General features: G+C 35.2%; 1 protein-coding gene and 1 long non-coding RNA gene across 3 annotated transcripts in view; one reads left to right on the forward strand and one right to left on the reverse strand.

The window, feature by feature from the left end:
* The window catches only part of tmcc3 (transmembrane and coiled-coil domain family 3), a 68,184-nt gene that overhangs the window by 42,993 nt on the left and 13,140 nt on the right, over window positions 1-12,051 (forward strand). The gene's annotated exons all lie outside the window — the stretch shown is intronic.
* On the reverse strand, window positions 785-4,601 carry LOC127535055 (uncharacterized). The gene is made up of 2 exons (XR_007943704.1): window positions 3,814-4,601; window positions 785-1,091 (listed from the first exon to the last, which is right to left on the reverse strand). It is a non-coding gene; the product is annotated as an uncharacterized LOC127535055 (long non-coding RNA).

Raw genomic sequence — 12,051 nt, forward strand, 5'->3', positions numbered from 1 at the left:
AGCAAAAAATATTACAAAAATTATACACAAAATGACAAAGATGAGAAACAAAATGACAAAAAAATGAGACAAAAGACATGAAACAAAACAGAGACAAAAAAGTTAAGAAGCAACAAAAAATAGACAAACAACACAAGCGAGACAAAAAAGAAGCATAAAACGACTAAAACAAGAAACAAAATGACAAGTCAGACAAAAAAGACAACAAAAGCAAAAAAATATTACAAAAACTATACACTAAATGACAAAGATGAGAAACAAAATGACAAAAAAATGAGACAAATGACATGGAACAACAGAAGAGGCAAAAAATGCGACAAAAAAGTTACAGTGACAAAAAATAGACAAACACAAGTGAGACAAAAAAGAAGCACAAGATGACAAACATGAGAAACAAAATGACAAAAATGGTAGACAAACCAATGAATAAAGCAAAACACAGAATGACAAATATGAGACAAAAAACACAAGCAAGACAAAAAAGAAGCATAAAACGAGAAACAAAATGACAAAAGTCAGACAAAAAAAGACAACAAAAACAAAAACATTACAAAAACTATACACAAAATGACAAAAATGAGAAACAAGATGACAAAAAATGAGACAAACAACATGAAACAACACAAGAAAGAGACAAAAAAGTTAAGAAGCACCAAAAAATAGACAAACAACACAAGTAACGATACACAAGACAACGAACAAAGCAAAACACTCAGAGATAAATGGACGGAAAACAACAAAAACAGACAAAATCGTACAAAAAATGAGACACAAAGCAACAAAAGAGCAATCTAGTATTTTATTTTCTGATCCAAACAACTTGTCATGGTCTAGAAATTATTTTACATTTATAGTTTTACTAATTTACAATCTACAGTTAATGTCTTCTCTGGAATTTTTCCACTTTGAGGGCCGGATTGGACCCTCTGGAGGACCACTTTGGGTCCACGGACCTCATGTTGGACACCCCTGATGTAAACTGATGTAACCACATGCTTCTCTTGCTTCGGAGATTTATCTTCAGCTGCGTACAGTAGTTAAGAGCCGTCTCTCCCCTGGGAACATCTCCTCCGCTCACCGTTTGAATCCGCCTGGAGTGTAAAGAGAAATAAACGAGGAGAGGATGAGAGCAGGATGTCTCAGTCGGTCTGTGACTCAGCCAGACATGCCCTCCACCTTCATCCCTCCATCTGTGGCTCCTTAATGAGCCTCTGGGGGCTTTTCCTGCCGTCGGTCGTTGCACTGCAGCGCTCTGACACTCTGCATGGACATCCCACTCACAGCACCGCCTCACACACTGCAGCACACACACTGCAGCACACACACTGCAGCACACACACTGCAGCACACACACTGCAGCACACACACTGCAAAACGCTGTGCAGAAAGTGTTGGTTATCAGGATTCCAGGGTTCTTAACGGTTCAGAACAGATCTTCCGAGAACCGACTGAAAGTGAAAGTAAACCTGTCAGTCTCCACACAGTAAAGACAGTGAGTCAGCGTCAGTGAATCTTTGCATTTTTGTTTTTTTCTGAACGTTTGAGGCCTCAGATTAGAGGTTAAATAACTTAAACACGGCTTAAATACTGTTCTATTTCAGTTTTAACATTTATGAATGCACAAGTAGCTTTAACCCTCCTGTTGTCATTATTTACAGCTCCAAAATTATTGTTTTCTTGTCTAAAAAAATCCCAAAAAATTCAGCAAAAAAAAAAAAAAATCCCCAAATTTCTGAAAATTTGCGAAACCTTCAGGAAGAAAATTCCAATAATTCCTTAAAAGGTTCCGTTAAACGTTTTATTTTTTAAAAATCCCCCAAACTTGGCAAGAAAATATTTCAAAAAATGAATAAAAATCTTCCAAAACAATCCTAAAAATGTCTAAAGTGGGTACATATGCATCAGTAAAGCTTCTGATATTTTCTTCCAGAGCATTCACAGCCCCACTTAACGACAAAACGCTGTAGGTGGAGGTAAACAGTAAACACTCAGTAATCAGTTACAGATGCTTTACGTTGATCCCATGTTGTCTTTATCAGCATCTCACTGCTTTCTGGTGTATCTGTGCTTGAAAAGATTGTCAAGTGCACAGATTTGCATTCCAGAAGTAGTCAAGATGAGATGATTTACATGATTGTGAAATCAGCAGAGATTTGAAGGAAAAGCTTCAGCACACTGTCAGAGTCAAAAGGAAGAGAACTGTTTAAGGAGCGATACTTCAGGCAGACTGCATCCTGGTCTGACGTCATCTTTTGGACCCTGGACTGTGTGGGCGTGCAGAGAGTCGCCTGTTAGAGTCTGAACTTTCAGCCATGAGGCATGTTGTTTGCTTCCTTACTTCACTCTGGCATGCGTGTTTGTGTTACGTGAAGCAAACTACATGAAACTCGTCCAAAATGACACAAAAATCATCCCAGGTTTTTCGATATTCCTCAAAAATGGCTCCAAAAATGTTCAAAATGACAAAAGAAGTTCAAAATTACACTGAATTGTCCCACAATTATTCAAATTTGTCCAAAAACGACAAAGAACTTCCAAAATAACTCAGTTTTGCCCCCGAATTATGACAAAAAAAGTTCAAAAAGGCATGAAATTTTGTCCAAAATGACTTGAGAATTGTCCAGAATTCGCCAAATTCCGATTGTTTTCAAACTGTGACACCTGGATGGATTTAAAACTGATCTGGTGTCAGTTTTCACCAGAACTCAGATGTTTTGGGTTTTTTTTTTTAATAGAAATTGGTCAAATTACATGAAACTTGGCTAAAGTTAAACAAAAATCATCCCAAAGATGCAAAATGACGAGAAAAGATCCAAGTTGAAATAAAATTACTCAAAAATTGTCCAAAATGAGTCAGAATTCACAAAAAATTACTCAAAAATTGTCCAAAATGAGTCAGAATTCACAAAAAACTACACAAACTGTCAAAAATAAGTCAGAATTCACAAAGAACTACTCAAAAATTGCAGAAAATGAGTCCAGAATGGCATGAAATTTGTCCTAAACACGAAAATCATCCCAAAGATGCAAAATGACGAGAAAAGATCCAAGTTGAAATAAAATTACTCAAAAATTGTCCAAAATGAGTCAGAATTCACAAAAAATACTCATAAATTGTCCAAAATGTGTCAGAATTCACAAAAAACTACTCAAAAATTGTCCAAAATGAGTCAGAATTCACAAAAAATACTCATAAATTGTCCAAAATGTGTCGGAATTCACAAAAAACTACTCAAAAATTGTCCATAATTAGAGAAAATGATTCCAGAATGGCATGAAATTTGTCCTAAACAACACGAAAATCATCGCAAAGATGCAAAATGATGAGAAAAGATCCAAGTCGAAATAAAACGACTCAAGAACTGTCCAAAATGAGTCAGAATTCACAAAAAAACTACTCTAAAATGGTCCAGAATCACTGAAGATTTGCAGAACGACACAAAATTCGTTGGGCTCTTGGAGCTCGGTGACATTTTGTAAACAAAGCAGTAAATCAAGAATGTAACGTGCATTTTAATCAGTAAATAAAATGAATGTAGTCTGACAGCAGCGTGGTGAGTGGATGCAAAACCCCAACGAAAGTAATGATTCAAATGAACAAACCATGTTCCTGACTGAACATAAATGTCTTCGTCTTTGTGATGTGTGCTTTCAGTAACTAGTTTTGACTCTTTAAATTTGCAGTCTGATTGGATTTATTCTTTTCTAACAGCTTGGCAAACCTCAATGATTACAGAGCGTGTCCCCCTGAAAAATGCTGGAAAAAGGTTTCATTTCTCTTTGCTTGAGCGCTGCTGCAGTTTGAAATATCACCTCGTCTGTTTGCGTTTGTATTCCGGCCCGTCTGCCGTTTGTTTTCCGTCTGTCGTGTGGCTGTTCTGCTTTCCGCTCGTTCTCTGGGTGGTTCTCCGTCGTTGAGGTGTTCCTATCTGCTGCTTCCTCCTCCCCACAGAGTCACGGCTGATGCCCTGCAGACAGGAAGCTCTCCAGCCCCGTTCACTTCAACCGAATGTCTCATTTCACCCTAAACCGTCCTGTTTGCTACCACAGGTGAACGGCTCTCCTGTCTCTGTACGTGACTGGAATACGCTGTAGAAATGGCGGCGGTTTAACGAACACATCCTGAAGATTTTCAGACTCCAAACCGAACCGGTCTTGCATTAATGACTTAATAGTTTGATTTCATTTCTGGCTGTAATATGGGGAGTTCCTCTGCTTAATTAGGAAAATCGGCTTCATTGAGGCCAGCTAAGGATGTAGAAGATGTTTAACGAGCCCGTTAGCTACAGCGGTGCAGATATAAAGCAAAGACATCGGCTGAGCTGGAGCCCCGTTTTTCTAAAATCATCTGAAGGTAATGTGAAAATTAAGCAGCACGGTGTTTAATAGCCCACCAGGTACTCCTAATGATGCACAGCACTGTTAAAACCCAGCGCTTCATTCCTTATTCACACAGAACAAACTGCAGCTTTATGGATGTTTTCTGTTTGATTCGTACACGGAAAGGGGCTGCTGTTAGCCTAGCCGCGCTAGACAACCCACGGCAACGAATCTAAGAAACTTCTGATGTCCACATTTTCAACATTTTTGGGGAATTTTTTGAACATTTTTGGTGGGAAAAAAAGAAATGTTACAAATGTTTCATTAAGAACATTCACAAAAAAAATCAACCAAAATCCAGCGAATTTCGCTGGATTTTGGTTGATTTTTTTTGTGAATGTTCTTAAAAAAACATTAGAAATTTTGCTGATATATTTGTAATCACTTTAGATATTTTTAGTATTTTTTGGAGGGTTTTTACTCATTTTTTTGAAAATATTTAGAAGAATTTTCTTGCCAAATTTGGGGATTTTTAAAATATATTTATTTCATGAAACTTTTATGGAATTATTGAAACTATCTTCCTGAACATTTTTCGAATTTTCAAAAATTTCAGGAATTTTTTTTGCTGAGTTTTTGGATTTTTTTTTGGTGGCCGTAAATGAGGACGACACGAGGGTGAAAGAAGAGCCTCACAGAGCTGCTGTAGTCTTACTTCTGTTTAAATTATCATTCAGAATGATCATTTCTCGGGTGATGGCTTCATGGTAGGAGACAGTTAATTTACACGACTTTAAAGCCTGTCTGTTGAACATCGCCCCCACTAAATCTCTTCATCTGGGTTCAGCCAATCCCATTATTTCCTGCCCGACACTCAAACACACAGCGGTTAAATGAGCCGGCAGTAATCTGTTGTGCTGCTTCAGACTGTGCGTGGCCTCATGCTGTGCTGGAGCCCGCTAACGGATGACTAATGTGGTGTAATCGGTCACATTCACTGCTTTAAGCGCTCATTTGGAAGACAGAGGACCGCCGCTGCCGTGTGTGCCAAGTTGCTGCTTTGGCTTTTATTTTATTTATTAATTCTTGGTTTGATTGTTTATGTGTTTGCTTGATTAATTGTTTAACTTTCCTCTTGTCTTCATTTACGGGCACCAAAAAATATTGTTTCCTTGTCTGAAAAAAAATCCAAAAATTCAGCAAAAAAAATTCCCCAAATTTCTGAAAATTTGCAAAAACTTGAGGAAGAAAATTCCGATAATTTCTCAAATGTTACCCCTGAAAATTTTATTTAAAAAAAAAACTAATTTGGCAAGAAAATTCTAAATATATAAATATAAATATTTTCAAAAAATTAGTCAAAATCTTCCCAAAAAAATCCTAAAATATCTAAAGTGATTACATATAAGTAAAACTTCTGATATTTTCTTTGAGAACATTCACAAAAAAATCAACCAAAATCCTGCAAAATTTTGTGAACGTACACCCCCTGTCAAAAGTTTTGAGTCAGGTTCTCATTTATTTGAATGAGAAAGTGTCTCAAAACTTTTGACAGGGGGTGTGTCTGTAACTGAATGATACAGTATTTCACTGTATGATCAAAGTAACAAAACAGAAACACCTTAAATGTTTTCTTTAAAAAAAAAAAATCCCCAAATTTGGCAAGAAAATTCTTGTAAATGTTTTCAAAAAATGAGTAAAAATCTTCAAAAAAATCCTAAACATATCTAAAGTGATGACATATATATCAATAAAACTTCTAATATTTTCCTTAAGGACATTCACAAAAAAGTTCCACTGGATTTTTGCTGGATTTTTTTATGGATGTTCTTTAGAAACATTTTTAATATTTCTTTTTTTTTTCACCAAAAACTGTTCAAACATTTCCCCAAAATGTTGAAAATGTGGACATCAGAAGTTTCACTGTGAAAATATATATTTTTTCCACATTTTCAAACTTTAAAACGGGTCAGTTTGACCCACAAGATGACACGAGGGTTAAACATTTGATCTTTTTGCTTGAAAACAGCGACGCCAAAGTGTCCTCTAATTGTTATTTTTTTCTGATTTACATTGCAAATACAGAGGACGGATGGTTTTCTTCCTTCCTTCCATCTTTGACTATTCAAAACAACGCCTGTAAATCCACCTTATCACAAAGTACAGCAGAGAAGAGCATCAAATCGTCACAGCCAAGAAGCTGAAAGCACCAGCTGATTGATTAGTGCCGGGGATCGATTGGTTCATTCGTCACCAGTCGACAGCCGTTGATTGCTTTCTGACAAACTGTTTAATCTCACGTCTGGGGATCGGCATTTCCAGAGCAACACTGATTAGCTGAAAGGTGAGGATTGTGTTGTCGGGGGAGTTGATCGTCGCCGTGTTTCCGCTTCGTCTCCACCTCTGGCTCGTGTTAGCGGGAAATAAATGGATGGATGTGAGACGGGAATAAATCGCTTCTGCAGGGAGAAGCTGAAGGAAAGCTTTCCCGTGGCGGTTTCCTGTGTGTTTGTGCCGGGCCGTCGTCTCCCCGTGGCAAGGTTCCTGCTTCTGTGTCCGTCAGATGAGTTGGAGCATCACTCTGTCTTTGTCACAGACAGCAGAAAGCACAGCTGCAGCTCCAGACACTAATCGCTCACTTTGAATACAGAAAACTGAAGCTCAGACACCGTGTTTTCATTTCCAAGTAGCTTTTAGATGACTTTACCACACTAGCGATGTGGCTCTGGATCAGGAGTGTCAAACATACGGACCGGGGACCAAAACCGGTCCTCCAGAGGGTCCAATCCGGCCCTCAAAGTGTAAAAATTACAGAGAAGACATTAACTGCAGATTGTAAATCAGTAAAACTATAAATTTAAAATCATTTCTAGACCATGACAAGTTGTTTAGATCATGAAGTAAAATACTGGGTTGTTCTTTTGTTGCTTTGTGTCTCATTTTTGTAACATTTTATCTTGTTTTTTGTCCTTTTTTTGTCTGGCTTTTGTTGTTTGTCTCATGTTTTTGTCATTTTATTTCTCATTTTTGTCGTTCCGTGTCTCCTTTTTGTCTTGTTTGTGTTTTTTGTCTCATTTTTGTTGCTTTGTTTCTCACTTTTGTCATTTTTGGTCTCGTTTGTGTCGTTTGTCTGCCCTTTTTTTTTGTCGTTTTGTAACTTTTTGTGTAGTTTTTGTTTTGCTTCATGTCGTTTCTCATTTTTTGTCATTTTCTGTATCGTTTTTGTCATTTTGCGTCTCAATTTTGTTATATTTCGTCTTTTTTTGGTCTGACTTTTGTCGTTTTGTTTTTCATTTTTCTCGTTTTATATTTCCTTTTTGTCTCGTTTTGTTGTTTTGTTTCTCGCTTTTGTCATATTTTGTCTCATTTGTGTCGTTTGTCTGTCCATTTTTTGTCGCTTTGTAACTTTTTTGTTTTGTTTCGTGTCGTTTATCTCATTTTTTGTCATTTTCTGTCTAATTTTTGTCATTTTGCATCTCAGTTTTGTAATATTTTGTCTTGATTTTGTTGTTTTTTGTCCTTTTTTTTGTCTGATTTTTGTCGTTTTGATCATAAAGTAAAACACCACATCCTTCAGTTCCACATAGCTGTGACTGAATGTTGTGTTCCTTTGTAGACACTCTGTGATCTGGACGCTGTAATGTGGAAATGAGGCTGAAACTGAGTTTATTTTTCATAAGAACCTTCCGGTTGTTCACGATGTTTTGTAAAAAGATAATTCCTTAAATGTGAACATTTTCAGAACGTACTTTTTTGCACTGAAGCAAAGGAAACGTGTGGAGTTGTGTTTATTTCTAGGTTATTAAGCTGTGATTTTACTTCTCACTGGAGGTCAGATTGTTGTGAATGTGGAACCTGAACTAAGATGAATTTAACACCACTGATGTAGAGGCAGAGATGAATTAAATTCCTCTTCATCTGCACATTTTTGTGGATATAATCAGACTGAAACGCAGCAGAGCTTGTGACGTTTCTCTGTGTTTTTCTGCATCAAAGCCTGCACAGCACGTTTGAATACCAGAAGCTACAGATGTTATGGAAATGAAGCTGACGTCTTCACCCCTGTGCCGTCTGCTGTGGACTGGAGAACATGTCCTGCTATTCATCCGTTTTTTATTTCTGGGAGACGGGCTGAGCAGCCTGCTCTCAGACAGCTCAGGACTGGAACATCCCTTTTTATTCCCCAGTGGACAAACACCCTGCTGTGCTGTTTGCGTGTTTTGGCTCCGTGTCCGCCCATCTGTATAATAATCTAAATGGCCGGGGTCACAGGACGAGTAGCGGCCACATATCTGCTCTGTAGTTCAAACACGTGTGTCCTCTCAGACATATGCTCCCTCTGTGTGTTCACATGTTCATCATTTTCAGCACTTTTTTCCAGTGGATGGCCGACACGTGTGTGGACTGCTGAACGCTGACAGCCATGTGAATCATTTTTACTGTTTTAAGGCCTAAAATCACCATGTATATATTTATTTTATTATTGTTTAGCTAGTTAGAAGGTGGTTGTTATTATATTTGGATGATTAGTTGACATTTTAGTGATATCCAGTCAGTTTTTATTAAACACCGAGGCACAAATTGACAAAACCGAGACAGAAAATGACCAAACCGAGACAGAAAATGACCAAACCGAGACAGAAAATGACCCAACCGAGACAGAAAATGACAAAACCGAGACAGAAAATGACAAAACCGAGACAGAAAATGACCAAAACTAGACTGAAAATGACCAAAACTAGACAGAAAACGGCAAAACTGAGACACAAAATGGCAAAAAAAGACACACAAAACGACAAGAGACCAGAGATTAGACAAAAATGACAAAAAAGAGACAGAAAACAACAGAAACAAGGTAAAAATGACAAAAAATGGACAAAAAATTACAAAAAAGAGACAGAAAACAACAAAAACGAAACACAAAGCAACAAGACACAAAATGAAAAAAGTGAGACTCGAAATTAGACATAAATTGACGAAAAAGACACACAAAGCAGCAAAGACAATAAGACAACAAAATGAAACGCCAAAAATGTAAAAAAATTTGACAAAAAATAACAAAAAAGACACAGAAATGCCAAATATTAGACAAAAATGACAAATATGAGGAAAAAATGCCAAATATGAGGAAAAAATGCCAAATATGAGGAAAAAATGCCAAATATGAGAAAAAAATGCCAAATATGAAACAAAAAAGCCAAATATGAAACAAAAAAAGCCAAATATAAGGAAAAAATGCCAAATATGAGAAAAATGCCAAATATTAGACAAAAAATGCCAAATATGAGAAAAAATGCCAAATATGAGAAAAAATGCCAAATATGAAACAAAAAAAGTCAAATATGAAACAAAAAGCCAAATATGAAACAAAAATGACAAATATGAAACAAAAATGTCAAATATGAAACAAAAATGTCAAATATTAGACAAAAAAATGCCGAAAATAAAACAAAAAATGCCAAATATGAAACAAAAATGCCAAAATAAAACAAAAAATGACAAATTTGAAACAAAAAAGCCAAATATGAAACAAAAAAGCCAAATATGAGACAAAAAAAGCCAAATATGAAACAAAAATGACAAATATGAAACAAAAATGTCAAATATTAGACAAAAAAATGCCGAAAATAAAACAAAAAATGCCAAATATGAAACAAAAATGCCAAAAATAAAACAAAAAATGACAAATTTGAAACAAAAAAAGCCAAATATGAAACAAAAAAGCCAAATATGAAACAAAAAAGCCAAATATGAAACAAAAAAGCCAAATATGAAACAAAATGACAAATATGAAACAAAAATGTCAAATATTAGACAAAAAAATGCCGAAAATAAAACAAAAAATGCCAAATATGAAACAAAAATGCCAAAAATAAAACAAAAAATGACAAATTTGAAACAAAAATGACAAATATGAAACAAAAAAGCCAAATATGAGACAAAAAAGCATAATATGAAACCAAAAATGACAAATATGAAACCAAAAATGACAAATATGAAACAAAAATGTCAAATATTAGACAAAAAATGCCGAAAATAAAACAAAAAAATGCCAAATATGAGACAAAAATGACAAAAATAAAACAAAAATGACAAATATGAAACAAAAAAAGCCAAATATGAAACAAAAAAGCCAAATATGAGACAAAAAGCCAAATATGAAACCAAAAATGACAAATATGAAACAAAAATGACAAATATGAGACAAAAATGTCAAATATTAGACAAAAAAATGCCGAAAATAAAACAAAAAATGCCAAATATGAAACAAAAATGCCAAAAATAAAACAAAAAATGACAAATTTGAAACAAAAAAAGCCAAATATGAAACAAAAAAGCCAAATATGAGACAAAAAAAGCCAAATATGAAACCAAAAATGACAAATATGAAACAAAAATGACAAATATGAAACAAAAATGTCAAATATTAGACAAAAAAATGCCGAAAATAAAACAAAAAATGCCAAATATGAAACAAAAATGCCAAAATAAAACAAAAAATGACAAATTTGAAACAAAAAAAGCCAAATATGAAACAAAAAAGCCAAATATGAGACAAAAAAAGCCAAATATGAAACCAAAAATGACAAATATGAAACAAAAATGACAAATATGAAACAAAAATGTCAAATATTAGACAAAAAAATGCCGAAAATAAAACAAAAAATGCCAAATATGAAACAAAAATGCCAAAAATAAAACAAAAAATGACAAATTTGAAACAAAAAAAGCCAAATATGAAACAAAAAAGCCAAATATGAGACAAAAAAAGCCAAATATGAAACCAAAAAAGCCAAATATGAAACCAAAAATGACAAATATGAAACAAAAATGACAAATATGAAACAAAAATGTCAAATATTAGACAAAAAAATGCCGAAAATAAAACAAAAAATGCCAAATATGAAACAAAAATGCCAAAAATAAAACAAAAAATGACAAATTTGAAACAAAAATGATGAGTTATGTGACAGTCCGCATACGTTTGTCTGTCTGTTAGCAGCATTATTCAGAAATGCTATATACCTAATAATGTAGGGGGTGTCCAAAAACTCTTTTTCTGCCGCTGCATATCGACCAGTACGGCATGAAATGTGTCCGCTTTGGAAACGGAAATAAATCAGAAAAATAAAAAGATTTATTGAGAATAAAAAAGCAGTGAAGCTGAGCAGTAAAGTGGACGAAACAGAAAGCAAAGAATAATACGTTTTATTTATGAGCACCTTTCTAAACACCCAAGGTCACTTTACAGGAAAAACAGATAAAAAAGTATCCAAAAAGGTTTTATAAAACCGTACACGAAGAAAGAGGCAGTCAGAGCGAATAAATAGTCTTGAACAGACGAGTTTTGAGTCTGGATTTGAAGAGAATAAAATGTGTTTTTAAAAAAGTACTAATTTACAGACATTGTAAGCAGTTGGAACGATTCTTTCTTAAAAATGTGGTGACTTCAGGGCCCTCTTTTGTCTTGATCAAACACAGTAAACTCAGAACATGCCGCATTTTTAAATCCACGTTTAAAGTCGGTTGCTGTTCCGACTGCACGTTTTTCCTTCTGGCCGGACCGACGGATGTGTGATGTTCTGAGGGTGTTTGCCATCTGCACTCAGGAGCGGCTAAATAAATAATCACGCGTTTGTATGAACAGTAATGTGAGTTAGTGTTTAATAGTGAGCGACTATGAGGGCCGACGCCGCAGGACGAAACACAATCTGTACGACTAGGAGCCGC

The sequence above is a fragment of the Acanthochromis polyacanthus genome, chromosome 1 (genome assembly GCF_021347895.1).
Source record: "Acanthochromis polyacanthus isolate Apoly-LR-REF ecotype Palm Island chromosome 1, KAUST_Apoly_ChrSc, whole genome shotgun sequence".
Lineage (NCBI taxonomy): Eukaryota > Metazoa > Chordata > Actinopteri > Pomacentridae > Acanthochromis > Acanthochromis polyacanthus.